This window comes from Lepisma saccharinum, chromosome 19 (assembly GCF_977018435.1).
Source record: "Lepisma saccharinum chromosome 19, izLepSacc3.1, whole genome shotgun sequence".
NCBI lineage: Eukaryota > Metazoa > Arthropoda > Insecta > Zygentoma > Lepismatidae > Lepisma > Lepisma saccharinum.
The window spans coordinates 17,913,922-17,928,223 of record NC_139247.1 but is presented as its reverse complement, the minus strand read 5'-3'; positions in this window follow the sequence as shown (position 1 = coordinate 17,928,223).

Sequence of the window (14,302 nt, the reverse complement as noted above, 5' to 3'; positions counted from 1 at the left end):
AGCACACAGATATGGAGATTTCATTCATTAGTTACACATGCAACCAAAAAAGGTAAAAACTACATTCTACCATTAATTTATATGACACTTATAGTCACTTATTTTCATCTGAAACTAAAAGGGCCATACTACTAAAGTCAATTAATTTCAACACATGCTTTGAACAACCTCTATATTACAAACAACATAACAAGTTAAATCCCTATCAATTGAGATTAAATAATTACAGACTTTGCATTATAAAGGCACATTCAACAGCTGGATACTTTCACAGTCAACTATTGGAGATAATACCTACAAAATCTTCGGCATTTCAGTGACTCACTGACAGCTTTTGGTATTAATACTATTGAGCTTCAGTCAAAACTGCATTTTAAAGTGTACTAGTGTCACATTCAGAATGCAGTGCTCTTCACAGAAATAGTCATGTAAATTATGTCCATTCAGTGGCGGAGCGTGACCTTTCCAACAGTGTAAGCCTAGCATGATGAAGGTTATTTCCCGTTGTGCTTATTTTTGGGCTGACATGGTTAGTGATTTATCCACACACATCGACCCCCCCCCCCAATTTTTTCAGAACACTTCCCTGGAATTTTTCACCAAATCAAAAATTCTGGATATCTGATAATTAAGTTAGTGTTATTCCTATCACAATGAGTAACGTATCGATAAAAAATATGCAAAGTTAGATAAAATGAATAATAATAATAATAATAATAATAAACAAACGAAAACAGAAGGAAACACAGAAGTGCTGAATACTTTTTACAACCGCATAACCAAGTATCAGCTCCGTATCATGATTCGCAAAATCGGCGCACTTTATTTTTCGTTTCTGTTACTATGTCTGCTAGTGAAGGAAGGGGTGGGCCTACCTATGTCCACAAGTTTCTTCTTGGCAGCAAAATCCTTGCTGGACAACGGCGTCTTCAACAAGTTCTCCACCCCACCGCACAATCACACTCATTTTATTCCATAATGCACTTCACTACTGTATCACACCACAGCACAGGGACGACATTCCGCTTTTCAATAGATGGAATTCGCAAAAGCAATACCTCGAGACTTTAACAAACACACAGCAAGAAGGGGAAAAAAAAAAGAAACCAGATCCAAAATCGGTCACTGCTCAAAGCAGTGATCTTTCGGACTGTGAAGGGAATATCCCTTTCGGATATAAATAAATTCCCTCTCTTTCCTTAAAATCCCCTATATTTAGTAAAAAAAAAAAATACAATATAAAATATAAAAGAAATGCTCACAAATTGTAGGGATATATCCAGAAATTTCTATCAAAGGACATGTAAGTGCTTTCTTAGGATACTGTAAAAGCAAATCTAGCACCTAAAAGATCATAAACAGGCTTTTCGTACGTTGTTCGAAGAGTGTTTGAGTCACGGTCTATGTAATTAATAATATTTGGTTCACATTTGACATGAAATTTGTAAAATTGCTTCAATCTTCAGTTTTCATTAACATTTATTTATTTATTTACTTATTTATTTCACTTTTTAGCTCAATTATTACCAGCTGAGTTCATACATAAATGGAAAACAGAGATCTTAATATGTCTAATGTTTATGCTCTCCTACAAGCGAAAAACAGAAACAACAAGAATTTAGCACATCAATGTGTATCTAATTTTCCCGTATCCCGCTCATTTCTAGGTCTCTCCTTTTCTCCCTTCATGTTAGTTTTTTGCTTCAGAATTCCCTGTTCCTGGAAAAAAAAAAAACTCCTTGAAGCACCACCGGCTCAAATTTCCTTTGCAGTCAACCATTCATACCCGACAGCGCTGGAGCCCCTCCTCTTGCACGACCTGTGTCTCGCAGGCGTGTATTCAGTGAAGCCAACCCAAGCATAATGGTGCTAAATCTCGCACAAGTTTAAAAAGTTGTTTGTAAGTTGGAGATATAAATAAAACAACAGGGCCACTTTTCGTTCTGGTTGAATTTTCTCAAACTTTTCACATAACGTAGAACCCATGCCGTTGGTTGAACCATTCGAATTTATATTTGTTTTTGTTATAAATTAATATTTATAATATGAAAATCCCAGAACAATTTAGTAGTATGTAGTATAATTTCGGAGTTTAAACGACACCATGGATGTCTAGAAGGGGCAAGGCAAGAAGACACTTCCTAAAATAAGAATGTCAACCATTTTCACACATACAATTTCATTTCAGTCATATCAAATTGTTAATTATTGTAAGGGCGTTGCAAAAAAATGTTAACTTCAAATTGAATTAGTATATTTTGAGAAGGGAAATATACCTAGTTTACCCCAATCCCTGAAAAAGAAATACTTTGCTTAATCCTCCCTGGTGGAAAGAAATACTGCGGACGTCCATGAACAACACTTTTTCAAAACATGAGGTTTGCAACGCTGCTGTAAGCCTCTGCTCGTAGGTTTACACACCTAGGGTTTAGACGCGCTCTTCTCTCTATATTCCTCGCTCTTCTCCTTCCAGATACGGTGGGTGATGGTAGGCACTGCTCCTTCGCGGTCAGAAATTTGTAAGGCAACATTCAGACGGCTTACAACTTTCCCAAAGCAAAAGGCGGGAGTTCTCATGTGCCATCTGGTGCTGAAGTGTTGCAATCTAACAAACAGGATCTCGAAGACTGGTATCGGGCCGAGATGAACTTTGAAGTTTTTACGAATTTTGCCATATAATTACATACATTTTACTAGAACTAATAAAGTGTAAGCCCGGCTTACACGGCTTACATGGACGCTCCGCGCCTGTGTCCATTCATACATTGTGTTAAGTTTGATCCAAAAGAAACAGCACTGGCCCTTTCTATTACCAGTTAGTAGCTTGGTGAAATATATAAACTCACTATGTTCCATTGATTGATTGATTGATTTAGTTTATTTTACTTCGCGTTTTGTGCCTCTTGGCTAATTTGCGAAGATGGGGATGAGTGATGAAATGATGAAATTGATGAATGGACATTCACAAACAACCAAGCCCGACCAGGATTCGAACGCGGGACCCTTGGCGTCGCAGCACGATGTGCTAACCACTCGGCCACAGGGTCGGGCACTATGTTCCATTGAAACTATTGAAAATATTCTGGGTTTGTGTGTAGTATTAGATGTTTTTTTGGCTTTCTTATCTTCAACTACATTCAAGGTAAGTTGAATCCAACTGGTGGCATGTCTAAACAGGGGTTGATGGAAGTCATAATCTCCCTTTTGGGCCTGCATTTCTGAAAAGAAAGAATTATGGTCTAGGTGCTATTGTACTCTTCTGCAGAAAGTGAGCCCACTGCAAATCACTGACATCTATATCATTTTTGAACAAATATTAGCAGGTCTCAAACTATACCATCATTGCATGGAAGTGTTACATGTTGAGTTTTGTCTGCTACAGAGAACTTTCGAAGAAATTTCAAGTAGTGAAAGATCTGATATATTTTCAGAGGATGATAATATATACAATTATAGTTATTGTAAAGAGAAGAAGAGTTAAAATGTGTAAATCTGTTTGAAAAATGTGGAAAAGAATCATTGTCAAAAAGATGGGAAATAATGGTAAAGATTACCAATCATTAAGTGATAAAACTACTCACATCAACTAAGTTGCAAGAACAAATGTTGTAACAATAAGTCTTGTGATTTGCCAAAGAACATTTACTCATTTTTTGGGAAGAATACATCAATAGATGTTTCTTTGTGGATGTGTTGAGGTGAAGGATTTTCTTTAATGATGGAATAAGTTGTCAGTTTGCCAAAATTTGTTCTGTAGCTTTTGCATAATTCACAGCAAAAGACAAGTGAGTGCACTCTGCAGAAGTTAGAATCTAGTGTCATAAAATGTCAATGTCTAAGCTATTGTGTAAACTCGTGGAATTGTTGGAAACAAGTTAATTTGCTTTTAAAGTGCAGTAATTACACAACTTCCTTGCACTTCAAATATGACTTTAGAAAAAACTGTAAAAGAATGAATGCATTCTTTATATCTGAAATTCAAAGTGTCCATGTCATAAATAAGGTTAAAAACAAAAGATTCCAAGAATTACCTAAAATTGAATAAAAAGGCTTTTTTTTTTTACATCTATCCTGTTTGCACCCAAGTTCTTAATTATTGATGAGAATTCATTATTGAATATATAATGGACGTAATTATTGTAAATTGTTCAGCTGCTATGGAAGCAAGAGAAAATGGCAACTACTTGTACATACCAGATGGTGACAGATTAGATCTTGATAATTATCAGGAATATAAAGATTAATACACGATGAAGTCAAATTTCATGCAGAAATCTCCACTACAATGAATAATGTGGCAATATATGGTTGGTTAGAGGTTAGTGTAGTATGCAATGCACACTTAGCACTAAAGTTTCTTTCATAGCAAGAATTGTTTCTTCAGGACAACACTATTTCAAGCTAAAGTCTAAAAAAGAAATCTAAGCAGTGTGATTGGTATGATAATTAATTTGAAACTGAAATATTCAATCAATTCAAATTCACAGAAAGAACTTTGCTGTTAATACTAGAACATGAACATTATGATGAAACTTTATCAACATAAAATTCTGCTTTCTAAGTATTTATTATAATTTGTGCTGTCTACTAGAAAGCAAAATAAAAATCCTCTTCGTGTATGAATTTGTGTATTTTCATCCTATGTTTGAAAAATATATTTTGCACAGGCTTTCAAGAGTTCTCTTGGGCAGTATAAATTACAATAACAACTGCTTTATAAGAATGAGACAATAAAACGCTTGGTGAGACAAAAGTCTCTGACCCCACCTTATAAAATGAAAGGGAGTGTAGATTGCAGCAATTGGTCATGGCAGTAATATGTTAGGCCTAGGGGAAAACTTTTTGGTGCATGTCCTGGCAACGTCCACCATCTTGGTGACCGCCATCTTAAATTCAACTTCATTTCTTTAAATGGGAAGGTGAGTATGTGGGGTAAGATTTTAGGCTAGAATTTCACCAGGAATTCAGTGGTGAAGTCAGATTTATGAAAACTTTAATGATAAGGAAGTTATGGGCATATGAAAGTTACACAATGAAAGTTACACAATGTGTTCAATATGCTGTCCTTCTTGTACTATCTATGCACATGTTGAGACGGTTCTCCCATGCTATGTGGACAGTCTCCATTGCTCCAAGTGACCCACACCCTGAATCTTTTTGGCATACACGATTGACTTCACATGACCTCACACAGGTAAAAATCGAGTGGGGACAAATCTGGTGATCGGGGAGACCATTCCACTAGCCCACATTGACCAATCCATCAACCAGGGAACTGGGGTCCAGATAGTGATGAATCTGTCACCCGTAATGAGGTGGTGCCCCATCCTGCTGAAAATATGAGGGGAAACTGCCATCCTCCATCAAAACTGACGGAAAAATATCTTCTTGTAACAACTGCAAGTAGCTCTTTGCATTTAAATTGTCATGAATGAAGAATGGGCCAATGATACGTGTTCCCCAGATCCCGGTCCACACCATAACCTTCCCAGTACCAACCATATTGCTCGGATCTCTCCACAATGGGTTCTCAGAGGACTAATACCGCATTTTCTGTTTATTCACATAAAGATTTGCTTCATCGGAATGCAGAATATGCAGTGGAAAATGTGGGTCCTGGCGAATTTGCTCCAGAGCTCATTCACAAAACTGCATTCTCCTATCTGCACTGTATTGTGCAACACTGGGTTCCATTGAGGGGTCTGTTCACTGAAATCATGAGCTACAGCTTGGTCACTTCTGCCCCCCACCCCCCCCCCTCCACAGCTTGATGATCTGGATTCATTCGGCCTTGGTCAATGGCACCTGCAAATGATACATAATTATAACTTTCTGGTGAAATTCTGGACCAAAACCATACCCCTCATGCCCACCTTCCCAAGTAAAGAAAGGAAGTTGGATCCAAGATGGCGGTCACCAAGTTGAAGGATGTTGTCACAACATGCACCAAAAAGTTTCCCCCTAGACCTAACATATCACTACCATGACCAATTGCTGCAATCTACACTCCCTTTCATTTTATAAGGTGTGGTCAGGGACTTTTGATGCACCCAAAATTTCAAATAAACTGTTAGTGACCAGTTTTCAATTAACTATTATCAGGAGAAAATTCAAATTTTATAAATGGGGTACCAAAAAGGAACAAATTATTGACTGGAACTTTGCTATTTTTAACAACTGCCTGAATATTATTAGCAGAATAACATATTTTATGCTAGAACATTGCTTATTTATTTGAAAAATCTTGAATAGAGAGAATTCCATTTTACATCATGATATCAACAGAGAAAAATTTAATTAACATATGAAAAGCATGCACACTTGAACACACACACACACACAAACATAAAATGCAACACAATAATATACAATAACAACTAGGGTTGTATAACAAATATTAATTATTATTCAGCTGCTTGATGCACTCTGTTCTGAAAGTATGATCGGATAGAATGGAAGGCAGGTGGATCATTTTTTTTTCAATGACTTGTACATGGTTTGTACCCTATACAGAAGTGATCTTTGTTCATGGGATAACTTTCGAGACCTAGTATAAAGTAAATTGTTGGATTTCCTGTTTATACATGGGATCCGGATGTGAAAAAGTAGCAAGAGTTCTTTAGTGAAAAGTTGCCTTAGGATGCCCATATTTTTGCAAACAAATCATTGAAAAATTCACAATATGTTTTTTTTAATTGTTCCAAATGGTTTGGACAATATCTAAAATGATGAGAAGGTATCCATTTTATTATGTTAAAATATTCAGCTGTATGAAATAACAATTTCTTATGGAAATGTGTGTTCTTATTCTGTTTCTTTAATTTTCCAAGTAGTGTTGCATTTTTTTTAAATCCATATTACTTATTTTTTTGTGTGAGATCATTCACTTTAGATTCAAAAACGTGTGTAGGAACAAAGTCATAACTGAAGAATTATATGTCAGATTGTGGTGCCCTACACCAAATATAGGGTTGGGCAAAATATTGTTCTTCTTCTAGTTATTATAAACCTTCTGCATGCAACCGGCAAATCATAAGGAACCCACAAGAATGATATAAATTTTGTGTTCAATGAGTGCAATTCTCTTCCATGGCCAGAATGGAACTGCCAAGAGGACAGTGAAATTTTTGTTTTCTAAACAGGATGCCCTCAAACATTGTTGAAGGTAATGGTTTTGGAATACAGTAAAGGCTAATTTGTGATACACATTTTTTTTAAAACTCAAGAGATTACTACTTCCAAGACAGATACAAAAAGAAAAAAGAAACTCAATAAAGTTTAGACATAAACAAACAGGACAAAAGGGCTTATTCACTACTGCTGCATCTGTGACCAATTGTGAACAGAAGGAAAGGAAAAGGCACTTGATGTATATTTTTTGGAAGGGTGCTGAGAGGGAGCACTGGGATTTTGCCTGGTGTCCTTGTGAGCCAGTCCAGTCTTGTCCTTTTCTACAATACCTTTTGTCTGATAATGTTCAAAATCTCAGGTATTAACATAAAGCAGTCATGCAACAAATTAAATGCATATATAAGTTATTATTTATTTCTCTGTTCTCTTTAAAAATGTTCAATCTGTTACAATACGTGACATTTTCAGGTGCATATTTTTTTAAAAATGCAGTGATGTACAAAAATAAATCACAGACGGGGTATTTTTTCTCCACAGTGAAAGACTATTCTTGTCGGAAGTGAAATATTTTCATCCTCTCTCTGCAAAAAGCTTTGTTAGAAGATACAGAAGAAAAAAATTGAAAAATATTTTTGATTGAATGATTGATTTGGTATTTTAAGTCCATTTTGTACACAGTAAGGCTAATCGTGACAAACCTACATTTTAAAGTGGAATCCGAACCACTATGTGTCTACACCAGGTATCAAACCTGGTATCCCTTCATTATAAGGCAACGTCACAACCACTGCACTATGGGGGAGGTCCGAAAAATATTTATTTTTCCAAGTTAGTGTGACTCAAGAAAATCCAATTCCATTTGTATGAAGGTAAATATCAAACTTTAATTTCCTGTGAAAGTTCTTGCTGATCTGCCAAGAATAAATAAAACATCAACATTCTATGACAAACAATTCCCATTAGGCATGTGCATTAAATATTGTAATAAACAAAAACATATTATTTCATAATTGACTATATTCAAAACTGAAATGAGGGGGAGAAGAGCTGCCTAATAATCACTTCATCAAAAATCCAAGCATGTATAGTGTGACCATAAATAGAGAAAAGCATTTCTTTTTTTTAGTATTCAAGATAAGGCATTTATTACCAAGCATGCTGATGGTTTTCTTTAAGTTCACATGTTGCTTGTATTAGTACCTGTTGTTGTGTTGATACAGGTATTGTTCATTATACTTACAAAGATATATAAAACAGTACATGTTCTGAATTTTGGAATACTTTATATCCATGCATACTTGCATTTCATGGTGGCACATGCATGGGGAACTTTACCTTTTACTGTATTTCTCAAATATGACTGGTGCCAATTTTCAACTCAGCCCTGTTAATAGTCATATGCAGTAACTTGTAATATTATCATGAAGTTATCATATAATTTAACTGCTTTTAAGTATTAAGTATAAACTTGATGTAACTTGCATGCATACCAAATTTGTAATAGATTTGAGAGAGAGAGAGAGAGAGAGAGAGAGAGAGAGAGAGAGAGAGAGAGAGTGAGATAGAGAGAGAGAGAGAAGATCTGACAACACTATGCTGCTGACATCCTTTCACTGACCAGGTCTCTTGATTCCATAAGTTCCCCTTTCTTTCAGAGCCTGAGGTTACCACTGCCGAAAGCTATGCCACTGCCATCCTAGCTATGATTTTGGTCATAAACACATCTGAATATTTTGCCAGTGGGGTCAAGCAAGGAAAACATTGTTGAAAAGATTCCTGAGAGAATCTTTTCATCGTTCATCGCCAGGAAAGATTCAAGTCTTTCTTTAAGGAAAACATTCTTCCCAACATAATGCTTCATTATGAGGTTATGTTCCTGAAATGAGTTTGGACAGTTTTTTTTTTTTTTTTTTTGAAATGTTCATTCTTTAAGTTGAGGTTCTTTATGGATATTGCAATTAGTCTGTTGTTGTTTGTTATTAAAAACTGCAACAAAAAATATAGCATGGATACCAGTATTGCTTTACATAAATTGTTGACTGATTTGATTGATTTATTTGGTTTATTTTACTTAATTTCTCTGCCACTTTTGGCTAATCGCAAAGGTTAGGATAAGTGATGATATGATTAAATTTATGAGGAACAATAACAAAGAACACCCATGCTCAGGCTGGCATTCAAACACAGGATCTGTGTTGAAAATAATAATATATTTATTACATGTTGGTTTGCCATTCCATAATTCCAGTTGAAAAGAAATGTAAGGAGTAATCATCATCCATCTGATGAAATGTAATTACGGAAGTATCTATGCTCATGAAATCCCTTGTTTCTTTTACGTTCATTTATTTTCTGTTTGTTTGCTTTTCGCAATTTCTTTCAAGCAACATGCTCCTTCTTTCTCAAGTACTCCAGTATTGTAAAGATAGATGATATTTTGTTTAAGTGTATTATTAAGCAAATTGTTTTTAAGGTCAGTTTTATTAAGAAATAAAGAAGGACTCAAAATGATCAATGAGCAATGTGTTTTTAAGATAAAAATATATTAATTGTAACAATAAAATATATAAAAGGTATTACATATGATCAATTGAGAGGCATTTATGACTTCTTGTATAATAACATGTTTCCACATTCATTATTTTCCTTGTTGCAGACGTTTAACTGCCCTGTGAGGAGCAACGGGAGTAAAGTTTGTGCATCAGATCTTGAATAAGCAAAATTAGCAAGGTGTCGCAGCTGAAAGGGGCAACCTTCATCAGCTGAGCCACTATGGAAAAGAAGATCCTCTTCAGGTGAGTAATGAACATGATTTTGCCCCGTCCATTCCTCCTATTATAAAATTATTTCTCTTTTGAACACTTTCCTTCTCTTTATCTCCCATATCCTTCTTCGGTGGACATATTTATTTCCTCCTTCCCTTCTTTCTCCTTAAAGAACATCAATCCTTATATCTCAATCTATGTTTTTTTTAATATTTTTCAATCGCTTCCTTTCATGTTGTCACATTTACTTTAAAGTTAATTTCGTAACCACTTACTTTAATATCACTCTCTTTGACTTAAAGAACAGGCTATTTCTTTTCTAGATTTCTTCTGTGAATATTGTTTTTTTTTTTCCTTTCTCTCTCCTCCCTTCATCTTGGAGAATATACTTTCTTTCTCACAAGCTTCTCTTAAAATACACACTTTCTGTTAATAGAGAGCTTGCTTCCTCCTATATACCTCTTCGTTGGTACACATGCTTCCTCAATTCTTTCTACCCTTATCCTAGGAAACACCTTCTGTTATATCTCACCCTTTTCTTTAGAGGACTCAACTCTAACCAACTTCCTTCTTTCCTTCCTTGGCCTCCACATCTCATTCAATAATTTTATTAATTTCTCTCACTCTCTCAATTCTGCCTGCAGGATATGACCCATCTATGCAGGGTATAACTTATCCTATACTTCCTCATGTGCTACCTCTTTGTCTTCAATGATGTGTTTCCTTCTCGTATTCTCTGTATCCTTGCAGTGTGTGCTTCCCTATTTTCTATTATTTTCATCTCTTACTCTACTTTGAGGATTTTATTCCTGATCTCAACAGCTCTTTTCATTCAATAGCTTGCTTCTTCCTACCTACTCACTTCAGCCAGGAGGACTTCTTCCAAGAGGACATGATCATTTAATACTTTTCCTGAACAATGAAATTCCTCTCACTTACCTATTTTCCATTGCTAACCATAGTTATTCATAAATCTCCTCCCTGATCTTTGCAGTATTTCCTTCCTTATTTTTTTTTAAAATCATTATTATATATGTGCTTCCTTCTACTTTGAGGACTTGTTCCCTCTTAAATCCACTTTTTCACATGGAACACTTGCTTCCACCTTCTACTAACTTTTTCCATAGAGTACTTTTTTCCTCCTATCTTCCACATGAACATACGAGTAGGTAGGAAAATGGTGCCATATGTGGCTTAAAAGTGTTTGCATGGCAGGGTGCAGGGACAAATACAATATAATATCTTTATACAGGAGCAGTTATGAAAAATGGGTAGAGATGAGAGGAAGGAAAGCTGTGGGATATAAGAGGTAATTAAAGTAGAGGGGAAACATTAACTGGAACATACGCGAAGGAGTAGGAAGTGTCTTCATGTTGCAAATGTAAAGAAATTTTTGACATGTCCTTTCCCATTGCACTAATATTTATTGTTATTAATTATATTTTCTCTTGTACAATTTTTTATTATTCCTTAATCTTAATTTCTGTAATTTACCTATCACTGATAATGTCAGGATAGTGACTAACCTGTATATACTTATCTTGTTAAGAGCTGTTGCCATGGCAAATACAATTATGTTTTGTCTTGAGTTGAGTTGAGTTCGGGCTCAGTTTTTGAATAGAGTGATCAAGTTGAATTATAAGAAGTTTAATTTCTTTGAGTGAAATGGATTATATGTTAGGCATATAAGTATTTAGTTTGCAAAGAAGTAAAATAGACTTCCTTTTTCTTAGTGTAAACTTAACTTTGATTTTTATTTGACGAACTAACAGAAATATATTACCTCATACCCTGAGAGGCATCACGTGAATGCTTTCGAGTCTTTCATGTGAACTTATTATTTGCTCTTTTAGTTAAATCATGTTCTTTTCACTAAAGAACGTGTCAAGATTTTGGCGCAACAACGAGGGGCTTGAAATCTGTTGTTTTCTTAGTGGTGTTCATTTTTGTGTGTTCGTGAAATGTAATTGATTTGTGATTGTGATGGAAATTCTGTATTAGAAGAATATGGATAAGAAGATGTTGAGAAGTGCAAGTAAATCGTCGTCTGAGGAGAATGAATCTCCAGTGCAGTCAGTTCCCATTACATCATATTTGATTTCATCATTACGGATTAGGCTGGAGGAAAGTACAAGGGCTCTGGAATTTAAATTCGGGAAAACATGAAAGATAACTAACTCTAGCAATCTGGAAGCCAAGAACAGAGGTGGTCATTTTCGTTCAACCTCCCTCACCCTCACCCTCACGGCTCGGCTTCGCCCTCACCCTCACACGCCCTCACCCTCACGATTTGCCTATCGCCCTCACCCTCACGGCTCGCCTTTTGCCTTCACCCTCACATGCCCTCACCCTCACGACTTGCGTCTCGCCCTCACCCTCACAGGCCCTCACCCTCACGGATCAATCTCGCCCTCGCCCTCACACACCCTCACCCTCACAAGTCTTCGGAGGGTGAGGGTGAGGGTGAGGTCTGCCCTCATGAGGGTTGCCCTCCGTAGAGAGTTAGCGATGTTTGAAGAAGAAACTAGTTCCTTTACCACGTGCATTTCATACATTGAAATTACACGAAATTGTTAACTCATTCATGTGAAGGAGGGCCTCTCCGATGGCGCATCACAGTCTCGCGGAAGCAGCCGTACGAGCAACATCGTCTCGCGTGGCGCTTGTAGCTTGATTCGAAAGCGGCCGTGTCCTGGTGAGTAGGAAGGAATACTAGTTACGAGTCAAATTGAAGTAATTCGGACTATTGCATAATGGAAACACGTCGTATTAACACGTTAAAATTGTCCTTTTCGAGTGCTCAAAAGAGACCCACGTCAGTGAAGTTACACCGTTGGATTAGTGAAACGCTGGCTCTCACCGAAGACCAGGTTCTAAGCATTGAAATTGACCATTTTCGTAAGTGTGTATACATTAAACTGGTATCACACGTGTTAGGTGAGCAAATAATACGGACGTGTGGACGAATGTTGGTGTTTCGTGATGAGGATGGTGATCATGATGTACGATTAGAATGGGCGGACAGAATATCAACAATGGTGCGACTACATGTCATCCCGATGGAAGTTACGGATGAGGCATTATCTGCGGTACTCATAAAATATGGCGAAATACAGTCTATTGACGACGAGACTTACTCGCAGGAACATATCTATCGTACCCGCACGGGCATAAAAGTGTTGAGGATGGTATTGAAGCAGTCAATACCGTCTTACGTCACGATCCAAAGTGCGAGATATTGGGTCACATATTATGGACAGCAGCCGTCTTGCAAGATCTGTGACGAATTGACACACGCAGCAGCCACGTGTCCCCAAAGACGACGACGCACTAATCCTAACGTAGCAAGTTCAACCGCAGTCCAAGCGGGCACATCTATGAACAACCAGGAACCCAGCACCTATGCCCAACGTGTCAATCGACCACCAACGCAACTCACTGTCAAAGAAACACAATTGGACTCTCGACCCACAGTGTTGCCAATACCCACCAGAACGAAATTGAGTCAGAAGACAGAGGGTGATGTACCAACAGCGTCAACTGAGAAAGCACCGAAAGACGATCCTGAAGTGGTAACAATTTCGGGGAACAACGCGACGGACGATACCATGGAAACTTCACTGTTATGGGCTGATGAAGTGGAACGGGAAGAAACTGTACAAATGGAACTACATGAAGATCTACCAGAGGGTGCCCACCAAATTAAGTGTGAAGACCAGATGAATGTGCATGACAATTCTGATATCCAGCTGACTCCAGATGAAGTCCCAAGTTATGTGAAGCCTGTTGCTGTTTCAAGGGCCCCGTTGAAGGATGCCACCAGAAGGAAGCTGCCCATGGAAGGACAGCAGAAGCAGCTGAAGAATCAGAAGCGCAAGAAAAGTTCTCAAAGGGATGCGGAAATCAACCCACCGACCAAGAAGATTGATGACCAACGCCCCCTCTCTCCCTCCCCAGTGCGAATTACCCGGTCCCAAAGTGTTAATAATCTAGGTGCTAGTGTTAGTGCTAGTGAAAAGATAATTCTTCATGAAAATTAATGATGCGTTAATGTTTGGTATAATGTATACAACGCGCTTCTTGCCAGTAAGGGGGCTAAAGCGTCCCTGATCAGGTTTAGGAATACCCACTTAGCTATGTTTACCTCACTCAGAATAGCCACGATTAACATTAATAAATTGCAAAACCGTAATAAACAAGAGGCGCTGGGTGACTTTTTCATCCAGTCGTCTCTCGATATAGCCTTCCTCCAGGAGGTACAAGTGACCAATTTTGACTTACCCCCATCAATAGTAGTCTATAACAATGCAAATTGTCAGGCAACGGGGACGGCTATTCTAGCGAGAAATACTGTGCCGATCACAAATGTTTCGTGTCATCCAAACGGACGAATTATATGTGCGAAA